Source organism: Marmota flaviventris, chromosome 11 (genome assembly GCF_047511675.1).
Source record: "Marmota flaviventris isolate mMarFla1 chromosome 11, mMarFla1.hap1, whole genome shotgun sequence".
Lineage (NCBI taxonomy): Eukaryota > Metazoa > Chordata > Mammalia > Rodentia > Sciuridae > Marmota > Marmota flaviventris.
The window spans coordinates 107,348,596-107,363,404 of record NC_092508.1 but is presented as its reverse complement, the minus strand read 5'-3'; the positions used below and the strand labels follow the sequence as shown (position 1 = coordinate 107,363,404).

Genomic DNA, 14,809 nt, shown 5'->3' with positions numbered 1-14,809 from the left:
TCTTATGAACTTTTTTATATCAAAAGTCAGACATTAACAATCAAAAAAGTTAAATGGTTCTAAAATAAATATATATGATTTGCCCAAAGTGAGTGAAACTGTTATTGAGAGCAGCTGTCAAAACCACCTCAGAGTTAGGAGACAGAACAGAGACTATATATATATATATACACACACACACACAGATGTGAGCAGATGGATTTGGTGCACCAGACTTTCCTCATGGTTATAACTCTCTATTTTTTTCTTCTCTCTGTTTCTTTTTCTTCTCCCTAACCATCTTTCCAAAGGCTGGTTCACTGTCCGTTTACTAACAGAGGCCTTTTTTTTTGTCTTACTCATTTACTCGCAGGATTTAGGGTTTATAAAAAGATCAAACTTGGTCTTTCCTTTCTGTCTCTTAATTCTTCTTGACTCCTTGGTATTTTGATTATCATTTGATTTGCAAACCCTGTTTATAATGAGAAAAATCCCAGCTGCTTTTCGATAGGGCATGCCTGCAGTGCTCACTCTTCATAATAAGTCGTTGCGTAACAATGTTCCTCTCTCTTTCTGTCATCCATGCCTCATTTTGAAGATGAGAAATCTGATGAATTTAGACCAAGACAAGTGACATTGTGTGACAATTACTAATGTAAATCAACTCTAACCATTAGCTTAGGAGATTTTAATTAAAATCTTTCAAGGGAAAAGTAAATTATGCCAACTTTGACTTTTCTAATACCTCACTATAATTCTTTTAATAATAGCCTCAATCAGAAGATGTTTATCAATGTCTATATCTACCAATATGAAAATATTTATGAAGGGAGAGACAAAGTTTTATACACAGTAGTCCACACAAGGAAAATTTTTGTGGGCACATATTGGTTTTAAATGTTCTAGGTGTCACATTAAAAATAAACAGGTAATTTTAATAATATATTCAATTCAACATACCAAATTTTTTTTTTAATTTCAATATTCAATCAATATAAATAATTATTGAGATACTTTATGTATACTAAGTCTTTGAAATATGCATAATTTAAACATACAGCACATTTAATTTGGACTGGTCACATTTCATGGCTCAATGGCCACAGATGGCTGGTGGCTGCTTGTTGGAGAGGGGGACTGCATGGTATCTAAAGACAAAATCCAAGGATGGAAGTGCTGATGCTCTTAGAACCAGAAACACTCCTTTTACTTAGGTGGCATTTTTGAGAAAGGGAATTTCTATAATACAGCGGTGAAAACCCACAGTAGGTAATTCTTTTCTTCTACAATAAATTGCTTACATTTAAAACTTAGTTCTGCTCTCTGGAGCTATATATCCTGGAATCTTCTCAACCTCTTCCTGGGTATTTGCAGAACGATTCAGTGATGTATTGCTTCCAGGACACTATTTGGCATTTTGTGGGTAAACAACAATAGCAGAGAGAACTATATAAATATAAAGGGATGTTTTACATTGCATATTGGGAAAATTTTAGAATGGCTCAGAGTAAGCTCACATTTGTTTTCCATAATAGAATTGGTTTGTTGCGATAGCTTCATGGCTTCATAGAATGCTACAGAAACAGTTGGTAAGGCATCCTCTCCTATTCAAGTTACCTTCAAAATCCATAGGGGAAAAAATGGGGATCACTGCCTTCTTCAAATAATACAGAAGTACTCTGGTTCCAGTTTCGCTAGCTGGGAGTGACAGTGGTTTCTCTATCTTCCAAGAAGGGACTATTTTAGTTAATTCTATAGAGCCACAAAATATCATCAAAAACCTTTGAAATTAGAACGCCAGTCCCTATCATGCTCATAGAGCCCAAGTCAATCACCAGATAAAACTCTGGACCCTTATCAGCCCAGAAACTGGCATCAGAGGATTCTGCATGGCTTCAGTCATTTTTGTCTACCTGTTTTCTACTGTTTCCATATATTTTCCCTTCAACAATTCCTTGCCCTAGATGCTCAAAGTTCTTTTCCTTTGTCATTTCACTGTCTAGAAATGTAGAGGTCTTAAGATGCTGAATCAGCTCGAGTTCTATCCTCTCTGGTGAGTTACCACTGATGATGGCTACCAGGTGCAAGAAGACACACACCTTAAAAAATTACTGTTTGTTTTTCTTTTGTTCTTCTTTGTTCAGTCTAATATGCAGGATGCCAGAGATAGAACCTAAGAATGCAAAAGACAAAACTTTTTTTTTCTTTTCTATAGCAGCAAAGATGGAGCTATTTTGATCTCCTATGATTTTTTTCCCTCTTTCTTACTGAGGTAATCTAGTATTTCTGCCTTACCCTTTACATTCCTTCTTCATGCCCCAAAGGGGTTTCACACCCGAAACACAGTTTTGTGGCATCCTGTCTGAAAATGTTCTCTCTACCTTAGTTTCAACACAGGATATAATTGGGGTCTTCTATTTGTCAATATTTACCTGTTAGCTCCATAAGACTTGTAAGAGTCAATGGATAAAACCTCAACTGCAGAAAACCATTTTATGGTGACAAATATTCTATATTAAGTTATCTCAGTTTTTCACAAATTGTGTACAATATTTCTTGCTAATCCTGAAGTCAAATACAAATGGAACTCATCAAAAATAAAAATGCAAAATAGGAAAAATAAAAACACAAGCTTTCTATAAGAAGTCTAAGATAATAGTGAATTATATATATAATTAAATCATTCTACTCTTACAATGTAATTTATTCTTGAATTTTGCTTAATTTTATCAATATATATATAGGACTTTGAGGTAAAGTGGATTTTTGAAGTCTATCTTCAAACATGTGATTCCCCTATTAGAAAGTTTTGGAATATATGACTCTATTAGAAGAATTACACATTCAGAGTCAATGAAATTGTGTCTCCTAAGAATTGTTAGAAACTTAGAAACATGATGTAGGTGGAAAAAAAAGAAAGAAATGGGAAAAATAGTAAAAGGTGATGAAGTATTAAGCTTTAAATTCAATTTTAAAAGCTGGGGAATTATGTAACTAGATTAGTATTGAATATTATTGTTAAAGAAAAAAAGACAATGTGGACATGAAGATTGTACTTAGTAGAAAGTCCTAAAACCCAATAGACATTAGGTAAATAGCTTCTGATAATTTAAATGAAATTTCATATATGGATGAGGAATCATTTCTAGGAACAAAACTGCTAATAAAAATGCACATTATTTAAAGAAAAAAAATATTTGAAGCTTAGAGGGATAAAAAATATGAGTGAAAACAAAAATTGACTATAGGGCACCACAAATGAATAACTCAATTAAAATTTATTATATGCTGGGCATGCTGGTGCACACCTGCAATCCCAGTGGCTCAGGAGGCTGAGGCAGGAGGATCGCAAGTTCAAAGCCAGCATCAGCAAAAGTAAGGCACTAAGCAACTCAGTTACACCCTGTCTCTAAATATTTTATACTTACAAATGAGGGCAGGGGATGTGGCTCAGTGAGCCAGTGCACCTGAGTTCAATCCCCAGTACTCACCCCCTCCCCACCAAAAGTATTTTTGTTGTGTTGGTCTATATATGTGAGTGTTTCCAATATGTTCACATTAAATCAGTTTTGCAAATGGTGTTTTCCTATAAAATCTTAAGATATTCAAAATGAATTTTCCTACTACATGGAACAGTTATTTACTTCAACTCCTTGTTTCTGCAATGATATTTTGCACATTATTTTTCCATTGTCATCATTTGTAATATGGCTAACAAATTTCTTTAAAGACAAATCTGGTTCCAACATCTGATATGTACACAAGAGTCCCAATTCTCCTGCCAAGGCGCTGCTTGCTCTTTGTAACAGGATGCCCTTAATATTCCCATCTTAATCCTGCCTAGAAATTGACCATTCAATCTCCATTCCCTTTGAACAAATGTTTTAAGTACAATAATAGGTAAACCTACAAGCACAGCTCATTCCTGTTGCAGAGAAGTTTTATTTGACTCTATGTGATGTGAATGGTTAGAAAGTCAGTTTTTTGGCATTGCTTTCCAATGATTTCCAGCCAGCATTTGATTTGGTATTCAGTTCTATGTTTGAGGAAACAAAGAGATGCAAATACCTTAAAGTGGAGGTACTTTTTAAAAATATGTAAACATGAAACTTTGTTCAGAGGATATAATTTTTGAAAGTTATTCAATTGAACTCAAGTCAGCAATTATCCAGAGCCTACTGTGGATAGGGCCAGTGAGCTAGTGATTATGATGAGAGTGGAGAAGGTAGGAAAATAGTAAGTCTCCTAAATGTTAATCTAGTAATAAAGATAAGTTCTACCTAAATACAGTGCAAGGAAGAAAAAAATACCATGAGAACAGAAGGGAGTGTTTCATATTCAGAGAAGAAAGAATACTCGGTTGTGATGACAGAAGGTTGCATGTGGTAAGTGATTTACAAGAAGGACCTAAAAGAGGAGTAAGACCTAAACAAAGTCACTCTGACCTCTGAGAAAGTGAGCAGCAGGGCAGACTTGGTAAAACCCAGGTTGTGTGTAGCCAAAGATGCTCACTCTGAGGAGAACAGGGGTCTTCTGCAGTAGGACAGGAAACTCTTTTGTGAAGGGCCACCAAGGACCCAGGAGTTTGTCCTAGGTTGAGAAAGACCATTTATAGTGTTTGAGCAGAGAAATTAGCTTTAAGAAAAAATGTTCTTCGAAGGTACAGTCAGCCCACTGTACATAGGAATTCTATAACTGCAAGTTTAACCGACTGTGGATCAAAAATATTCTTGAAAAGATTGCATCTGTATAGACATGTATGGTCTTTTGTTCTTGTCATTATTCCATAAACAATACTATATAATAATATAGTATAATAATACTTTATGTAGCATTTGCATGGTATTAGGTGTTATAGTTTATCTACATATAATTTACATTATATGGGAGATAAAAATAATAAATCACACAGAAGATTGTCTTAAAGTTATGTGCACATATTATGCCATCTTATCTAAGGAACTTGAGCATTCTTCGGTTTTGGTATTCACAGGAAGTGATATAAACAAGTCTCTATGAATACTGAGGGACCACCATACTGTATGATTATAGGGAACAGCAATAATAGAACCTCAAAAATTGGGGAGAGGAAAAGCCTATGGAGGATGTAAAGGATAGTATAAAAAAAATGACAATCTCCCTATTTGTCATAAGGAGCCGGAAAATCCAAAAGTCTACTCTGAGAGGCTGGTGAAATCATGAAACAAGAACATGAGGCTGAGGGATGAACTACTAAGAGGACTGACAGTGTAATGACAAAGTAGAGACTAAACTATGAATGTGCAGATGTCTAATGACCCAGGGAAAAACAGGACTAGCACATAGCGGTGATCTGGGTGGCTGAGATTTATGTCTTCAGTTAAGCACAGCAATTTGTAGGTAAATATTCACTGAACTCAAGCATTCCTGAGGATTGAGAGGGCAGATCACAGCAAATTCTAGAAATGCAAGAATATGAGACGTTCAGAGGTACAAATCTCATCAGTGCTCAGGCTGCTTATGCACATAAAAGTAAATGAGACAAAAGAATAGAAAGTGTTAAAATGGGAATGATTTCCAGTTCTTCATCTTAATTTTTATGTGTTTGATATGTACCTATGGATCCTTCAGATATTTTATATATACTCTATCAAGTGCATGCTGTGCCACACTAAGAAAACATTGATGCAGAGAAAACTGAACACTGTTAAAAATGAAACACTTGAGGGATCAGATAAGGTTCAGGGGTGAAAGCAAGTCATGGGGAAGACTAAAAAGGGCAGGCCATCATCAGGAGGGATGCTGTGCAGGTTACCGGAAAACAGTGGTTCTGAATTCATTCAAGACCAACAAACTCAGAAGTTCACCCATTTTAGAACTCAGAGTAAAGAGAAGATTTAAAGAGAGAAATAAACATGCACCAAGCAGCTAAGCTACTGAGCGAGAAAGACCTCAAGTGAAGTAGTAACTTAATGCCTGCATAATCCACCTACTGATAACTCAGATGTCACAGTAGGGTTTATTTTATTTGCTTATTTTGCATTCTGTTGTTTTATAGCAGTGGGGAGAGTTATTAGAGAATTTGTTACTGAGTCCACTTTGGCTACTCATTTGAACGGCCTGAAGAGTTTTGACATTCCTGATGCCTGTACTCCAGCTCCCCTAAAGATTTTAGTTTGGGCTGGGGATGTGGCTCAAGCGGTAGCACACTCCCCTGGCATGCGAGCGGCCCTGGTTTGATTCTCAGCACCACATACAAACAAAGATGTTGTGTCCACCGAAAACAAAAATAATAAATATTCAAAAATTCTCTCTCTCTCTCTCTCTCTCTCTCTCTCTCTCTCTCTTAAAAAAAAAAAAAGATTTTAGTTTCTTGTTTCTGGGTATTGTCCATGCACCCTCAATTTAAAGGCTCTCAATTGATTGCACTAGCAGAGGTTGAGTACTGCTGTAAAACTGACCACAGGGAGCTGCTCCCAGGGGATGGGGTAGAAGCACCAGTGGACCATAGCTCATCTTCTTACTCTCTCAGTCCAGTTTGGGAAGCAAAATCCGTGGGGAGACCTCATAAAAATTTAGAATCCTCATTATCACCCCACACCTTTGACTATTGAGGGTTGAGTGCAGGACTGTACATAGTGATCTGATCACACACCTCCGTTTAAAATTCACTGCCATAGTAGCTCTTCCTAACACATGCTTTAGACACTACCACTGTGAGTAAAGATTTTGACTTCTGAGTTGGCAAGCTGCTGGTGACTGGATTTGGTCATTCATAATTCAGTGCTACTAGTTTCTATTCCTGTATTAAGTAGTAATAAATCTACCATTAATTGAGAGCTACATGCCGCGAGTTTTTGCTAGTTCCTGAAGATTCAAAAAGAGTCAGGTCATGGTGTTTGTTCTCAAGGATCCAATCATCTAATGGAGGAAAAACAAGTCAATAATTATAGCATGTCTGTCACAGGGAGATCAATTATACCACCCAAATACTGCAGGTGCAAAAGCTACTTGGATGAATATCGAGAAGAGTAGGAACCAGGAGGTTGGAGCATGTGAGAGAAGTAGGAAAAGGGCAAACTAACTAAGAAGAGGGAGACTTGAAATTGTGCAGATGTTAAGATTTAAGCCAAGACAATAGCTGCTTTCTCTGGAGGTTGGTGATGCATCTCATTCCTCTTCTTCCCTTAGGCATTCTGACTCAGAGAATAAATCCAAAGAGGTCTATAACCAAGTGGCGACCATTGTCCCACTTTACCAGTTAACTAGCCATCTGTAATTCTCACACTGTGTTTCTGTAGCTTTCTGTCCCATTTGCTCTGAAGCAAAGAAAGCTCGGAATGTAGTGTGCCCCAACTGGTATTCCTGCCCTGCCTGGAAGTACAAAGAGATTCTGGGGCAGAGTACTTTCTAAAACTTCTCAAGTGAGTTCTCCCAGTCCTTTTGTTCGTTTGGCAGAGGACATGTGAAACGATTCAAGAAGGTGGTCTGCATTTTTTTTTAAACCAGCAATACTGTTGTCTAAACTAATAGGATTTAATTCATTTCAATCTTTGAGTAATGAGGCTAGTGCTACTATTCTGGAAAAGGGGTTGACCTCTAGCTGCAAAATAATGTTCATTATTTACTTCTTTAATGACTTAACCCAGTAATGTCATTCCTGAAAATGCATGCAACACATGTTTTGGAGTGGTGTTTACCAGTTCCATATGAGGTATTGATGTCGGTAGGGCAGGTTTTTGACCTGCAATGTTACTGAGGCTGTAAAGTAGGGATTGCAGAAAGTTTTCCTCAAAATAGGGCCTATTTTAAGACTTACTAAGCTTTTATATTTAGTCTTCCATTTCTAATAATCTGAGACTCAGATATGATGGCTGGAACTAAAGCACCCACTATGTGAGAATGAATGTGAAGGTTAGTGGCCTGGGTCATAACGCCATAAAAATATGGTTTCAGTCCTATTACTTATTATGAAAGGGAAACAAATTGCATAATTTAAGAAATTTTTTTATATGTATGGAGTGGTATCTATTTTTTGTTGTAAGAGAATATAATTCCTAATTGAGACTCTCTTCTACAGAGAAAGAAATGGCAGAAATAAATCTACTTCTTCAAAAGGCAAGGCTGGAAAGTGTGGCTTGGAGGTGTGAATTCTCGTCACTTAAATGAAAGTCAGTAAAATTTATTGACTTAAAATTTGTATGTTGCACCAAACTGTAGGCCAACCAACTGCTGAAAAAAAAATCATTCCATAACCCAGAGGAAGAAATAGCATCACAAAATCTTCATAATCTGAATTAATCCACTAAATCGGAGGAATTTGGCTTTCTTTAGCAATCCTAAAAGGCAAGCTTACCATTCACATGAAGTCAACCCCTCAGGTTATTTTGAAGAAAATACTGTCCCGATTTTCCAAATACTTAGGTGAGCAATTTGCAAAAGGCCCAGAAAATGTTCACAAGAGAATGTATCATTCTCTCAAACAAAAGTGACAGCTGCTAGATACTGATGGAGTTCTGGCTCCTGCTGTCTGCCCACTCGCTGTAACAAAGTTGTGAGGAGCCACCTTAAGTTATGAGCATAGAAACAGCCCTTATGAGGAAAAGTGAGAAATGCCCTGACAGTATTTTCTTTAAGTTGACTGAGTAATTTTAAGAAAGCTGCACAATTATCCTCATATCTTTTTATGGAGCTGATCATTGCACACATTCCATGCTTTTTGTAGCTTTGGTTTAAAATTAATGACAATCTTTAAATGCTGACGATCAACTTCACAATAATGTCTTCCACTGGCATTTAGGGATGCAACATTAGGCACTGATCTGATATTACCCAACAGCAACAATATCCCATAATAGAGATTGAATGCTCCAGGAAAACAGAATCAACAAAAACAATTATATTAAGAAAGGGAATTAACCAAAGAAAAATAATTTTCCCATTGTTTCTTTTAATAGAGAATTAATTTTTATGTTTCTAATGCAATTTTTTTTATGAAGTTATATTTTATTATGTAAGAATATGCCACAATAAAATCCACTGTTCTCGCCTTTCTGTACAATGAGTAAAATTGCATGAATAAAATTGAAAATTAATAAAACAGAAATTTAAATCTAATGCAATTTTTAATCCCAAGAATGCCCAGATCATGTGTATGTTAGGACTGATGCTCCTTATGTCAAGATATTTGGTGCATATGAATGATCTCTGTTCCAACTATAAGAACTGAACACCATCTTGAAGATTTTCTTTTCTTTTTTTTTTTCCTCAAACACTGAGCCACATCCCCAGCCCTTTCTTTTGTATTTTATTTAGAGACAGGATCTCACTAAATTACTTAGTGCCTCACTTTTGCTGAGGCTGGTTTTGAACTCACAGTCCTCTTGCCTCAGCCTCCCAAGCTGCTGGGATTAAGGGCATGTGCCACCGCTCCCAGCCTCACCTTGATGATTTTCAAGAGTGCCTTTGCTAGAAGCAAATGTGAAAACCAGAGGTGGCAATCAACTCAAAATATTTTAAAAGAACTTAGTGGAAAATCAATTTTGTTATTTCCTGTGGTATTTGAGGCATCTCATTTTTCAGATAATTGTTTAATTTTTAAAGACTATTGCAGTTAGAGTGCACGGTCGAGTCTGTATTTCAGCTAAGTCCCCCAACTGAGAAGTAAATTAAAGAACTTAACGATAATCCCCATGATATTTTGAATTTCGATATTTATTGAAGCCGCATAACAACAAAGCAGCTTCTCTACTTTTGCCACAAATTTTGTACCAGTCTTCTATATCCCTTTCTAATTCTGACAAGTATTGTATGCTGGAGACTGAGACAAAGTCAGGACTAGGGCTCAGGAAAATGTCAGGGTGGCAGAGACTGGTAAGCATTCATTAGCACATTTGGCAAACTCCTTTGTGGTTATATGTGCCCAACACATATATTACCTTTGCACTCACTTGATATAAATGAGAATTATATAAAATAAAATAAGTAGAATTTTAAGAGAGCTTTAGAAGTAATATTTCCAAAGATGATGAAGCCATGGGGTAGAAGAAAACTGCATCCCTTGGATATTGACTGGAACAAAGCTGCCCACAAATCAAGAGCAAACATTTTGGATTTAACATTCAAGAAATGAACTGTCATGTTTGAGCCTTTATATTTGGGGGAATTTTTATATTTTAATTTTGGTTATAGCAGCAAAAAAGAAACATTAGTATTCTTTTATCTTAGTAATATTTTTCTCTGGAGACATTAAAATTGGTACTATTCCAGAGCAGTCATAAATTCCCAAACTGCTTTCCTCCTCGCCTCTGATATACTCTGCTGAAACCTACGAGATGCACAGGAAGTAGGATGACTGTGCTGGAGAATATGGTTGATGGAATTTCCCAACTTGCAAATCTGTCAGAAAATATTAAAAGCTACATTAAGATAAACTTAAGTATCTGATCTCACTGAGATTTGCCAAATAATATCCTGCCCTTAAACCTGTCTTACTAAAGTATACTTGATTCTCTAGAGAGACATTTAGTTAAGAAAGTTGAGTAGAGTACATTAAAAACAAAATAAGTCAAAGTGTTAATGTGCTCTTTAGAAAGTTTTCCCACACAGTGCAAAGTGTGTGGGAAAACTGTGTACATGATTTGCCGTTCTCAATAGTGTAGCCTGAACAAAAATAATCTTATAAACCTGAAAATGCCCAGTAGCCTTTACTTTTATGTTTGCATACAGGTACCTAAAATTCTGACAGCATATTGGGTTATTTTAAGTAAAGACCAGCTCACTCTACTCAGGCCTTCTGGAATGTTCTCAGTTCTGTCTCCCTGTGAGCCTATGGATGTGTGAGGGCTGGGAATGCATGCCAAATGGCTTAGTGTTATCAGGGTCCCTAATATCCAATTCATTTGTATATGGCACCCGTGCATTAGAACAAATTGCTAAAAATGCTATAAAAAAGAGTTATTGTAAGGTTATTGAGGTTCTGATAAGTGATTGATGCCTTAATTAGGCCTGTTAATAGCCTTCATAGTGGTGGATTGTAATAACTGAACAGTCAGGTTGGGATTTAGGGTCACTATATTAGTTTGTTGAGTGCCACAAATGAGGTTTCCTCTTCAGAACCAAATTATAATTTTATAGCTAACTCATAAACTTAACTCAGCTCAAATACTATTTAAAAGGCTCAGAGAGGTGCTTATTTACCAAGCATTGAGCCACTAAGCTCTGGGCTGTAAAACCTGAACTTCAGCTATTAGAACCCTTACTCTTTGCTTGATAATAACTCCATTTTAAATACTGATGCACATTTAATAAAAAGGAAAAGGTAAATTATGCTACACTAAAAAGTTGTAAGTACACACATGCTAGTATAAAGTTACAATCTTCTCTGTCAATTAGAAGAAAAATGAATAAGTGCTTTCAGTTTTCTGTGTTCCTATTTAGGTTAAGCCGAATTTTAATCAATAGTGAGACACATAACAAATATATTTGGTTTGAAATCTCTATGAGAAAAGAAAAATCACTAGTTAAAATTTGACAATATGGGAGAATCACATTCACTCTCTTAAAATTCTACTTATTTTATATAATTCTACATCTGATTTATAAAGAACCCAGTGTCCATCACATAATATACACAAACATTTATTTTGTTAGTAAAGGAACACAAGCCTGCTTCAAGTATGTTCCAACCATTGTATACTTGCTATTCTGTTTTTATTAAATTTTGTTCCTAAAGAAGTTTTCAGTTTGTCTATATATATATATATATATATATATATATATATATATATATATATGATCAATTGAGCCAAATAGTGCCTGTGGGTAGGTAAATCCAGAATTGCTTGGTTCACTTTATAGAGACACTTTATAGAGACTTTAAGATAGATACTCTTTTGGTCAGTACAAATCTGTGAGAGTTCTTACTATGCAACAAATTTGTACCTTAAATCCTATGCTTGGATTCTGTGCACTAAATCTTCTGAAAAGTAATTCTCATAGCATATTGATAGAGTAAGTGAGCAAACTGGGAAGACATCATATAAAAGGAAGTTTTACAAACATTGGCCCTTCTGTTTTGCAAATGAAGGCAAGATGATAACTGACCCCCACTTATTGGTCCCTGACACTTAAGATCAGACTGGTTTGCAAATCCCCACATGTGTGGAGAACATATTAGCAACTGAAAGGAAGCACTTGATGGTATGAGAAAGGTTTTCAGAGAAAGTGGTAGTGAAAGGAAGGCTTGTGAGATAGTACTCTTGAATCTACAGCAGATTGTAAAATATTCCTAGCACATGTATGCATAGACAACCAAATGCAACATAAAGAATCCTTAACAATATTATAAATAACCAGACTGCCATTTTCAGGATGAGTATTAGCATACCGTATAACTAGGATGATAAAACAAAAAGTAGGTAATAGAACATTAATTTGCTATGAATTTTTTTTTGGAGGGGGGTACTAGGGATTGAACTCAGGGGCACTTGACCATTGAGCCACATACCAAACCTATTTTTGTATTTTATTTGCTTAGTGCCTTCTTTTTCTGGGACTGGCTTTGAACTTGTGATCCTTCTGCCTCAGCCTCCTGAGCCTCTGGGATTGTAGGTGTGTACTACCACACCTGGCTAATTTACTATGACTTTTGGCAAAATATAGGCTTAGACTCTATGATATTTTTGTATACATTGAGCTTATTTCTACCAGTTTAATTTTAAATCATTTTGGGTGTTTAGATATTACAGAAATCATATAGCAACTTTGTTTTGGAGTTGTTCATTTCAAAGTATGATGGACGTTTATTTGTTTATAAATAATTTTGAGAGCTTACCATTTGTTCAAGCATAGTGAAAAAAAAAAAAAAAAACAACCCCACAATACCACAGTGGAGATTCAGATACATACAGCCTGTAATCAAATCCTGAAACCAGCACTTCCTTGATGAGTGACCATAGACAATTCAAAACTACCGGAAACCTTAACTTCTACCCTTTTAAAATTTGAATAATTCTTTGAGTTGAGTTGAGAATTAAGTGTTTAAAAATGTTATCTGCCTAGTATATTGTGTATATGGCCTAATGCAGCGTAAACATTTTAGATCTTTATTATTATAAAGAGAAAGTTATATTTCTTGTCATTAAAGAACATATACTTTAATGGGAAATGAAAAAGTTATATAACAGAGGTGTACAAACACTTTTTAGAAGTATGATGGACATATGATACAGGGCATATGCCCTAAGTCATTTAGTGATGATAGATAGATAATGGCCTTGAGTTCTATCTCAGGCCAAAGCCCTCTGCCAGTTGAATATTCAAGAATAACATAGTAAAGAGACAGTAGAATTCACCTACTAAGCCTGGATTCTGATCTGGGAAGTGGATAACACAGTGAAGACATGAAATCAGATATAGATTTCAATTCTGGTTCCAAAAAATACTGTCTGTTTAATCCAGAAAAGTTGGATGAGCATTTCTTGAACCTTCTTGCTCAATTTCTTTTTCCTAGATACGATTTCCATACAGGGAATGATATTCATGCTTAATATCTGGAAGTTTTGTTTTGTTTTGTTGTACTGGGGATTTAATCCAGGGGTGTTTACCATTAAGCTACATCTCCAACCTTTTATTTTTTATTTAGAGACAATGTCTCCCTAACTTGAGTAGGTCCTTGCTAAATGCTGAGACAGCCTTGAACTTGCGATATACTCCTTCCTTAGCCTTCCGAAAGGTAGCTATTTTTTATCATATTTTAATATGAAAAATACATGGCGTACATGATACTTGAACATTTATTTTACAGTCTTTGTTATATCTTTAATGCTACTAAAACAAAAGTCTCAATTCTTTAGCATACTCCATGGATCACTTTAGACCTCATTTCTGCCTTCAACTCCAGACCATTTTTTTTTTTAAATCTTTGCACACCTTGATTAGCCCTGCAAATGCAAGGCCTCAAAAAATTGGGTTAAGACTCAGAATTATTCCTCTCCATGGAAATCTTCAGTAAAAGGCGAAAGATTTATACAATCTGAAGAGAAACCAGAATATTCCAGGGCATTTTTATTTCTTTCTCTGAATCCCCAAATACCCCATGCAGTGTCCTATCACCCCTCTATGACTGCACATGCTGCTGTTTCTCAGTAGGTCTTACCTCAAACAAAAAGACCCATTCATGAATTTTCCCTCCCCGAAACACTTTTCATTCCTCCACCTCTACATGAAGGGAGATGGATGCTGTTCTCTGCTCCAAGGCACTCGTGCCTTTTTATATCTTGACATTTTTCATAACAGTTTCTATATTTTTCACTCTCCTTGACTCACACAAGGAAAGACCATCTTCTATACCTGCCTCTTAGACACTTGGCTCTGAAGTGACCACATAGAAATGGCCCATTTAAGGACTGTAGAATGAATCCACCAGAGTTCCTGGGAAATGTAAAACATAAGGGTGAGCAGAACTGGTGTTTGGATTTGAAATATGCTTAAGGGATTTGCCCAGAAATTTTCATTCCTTGGAAAACTTTTATATATCTGTAAACAAAAAAATCTTGGTATAACACAAATGTCTCTTTGGCTTGGGGAGCAGAGGAAGCTGTCAGTTAGGAGACTGTCACTCCCAACTGGTTTTTGCTGAAGCACAAAAAATTTATACTTTTATACAAAGAATTTATTCTTACCCATTTCAGGCTCTTATTGTCAGGGAATTTTTAGATTAACCACAAATGATATATTTTTCAAATGTATTATCTACTTCCCATTATATACAAGGACTTCTGAGTCCAGATGTTTTTTGAACTAAAATCCTCTGGGAAAACTAAACATCTGATATACTCGAACTACATTG

The 14,809-nt window shown here is 35.8% G+C and overlaps 1 non-coding gene across 1 annotated transcript; it reads right to left on the bottom strand.

The window, feature by feature from the left end:
- Window positions 1–13,897: 13,897 nt before the first annotated feature.
- Window positions 13,898–14,013, bottom strand: LOC114106868 (U5 spliceosomal RNA). Its single transcript, XR_003585260.1, has one exon. It is a non-coding gene; the product is annotated as a U5 spliceosomal RNA (small nuclear RNA).
- Between the last annotated feature and the right edge of the window lie 796 nt (window positions 14,014–14,809).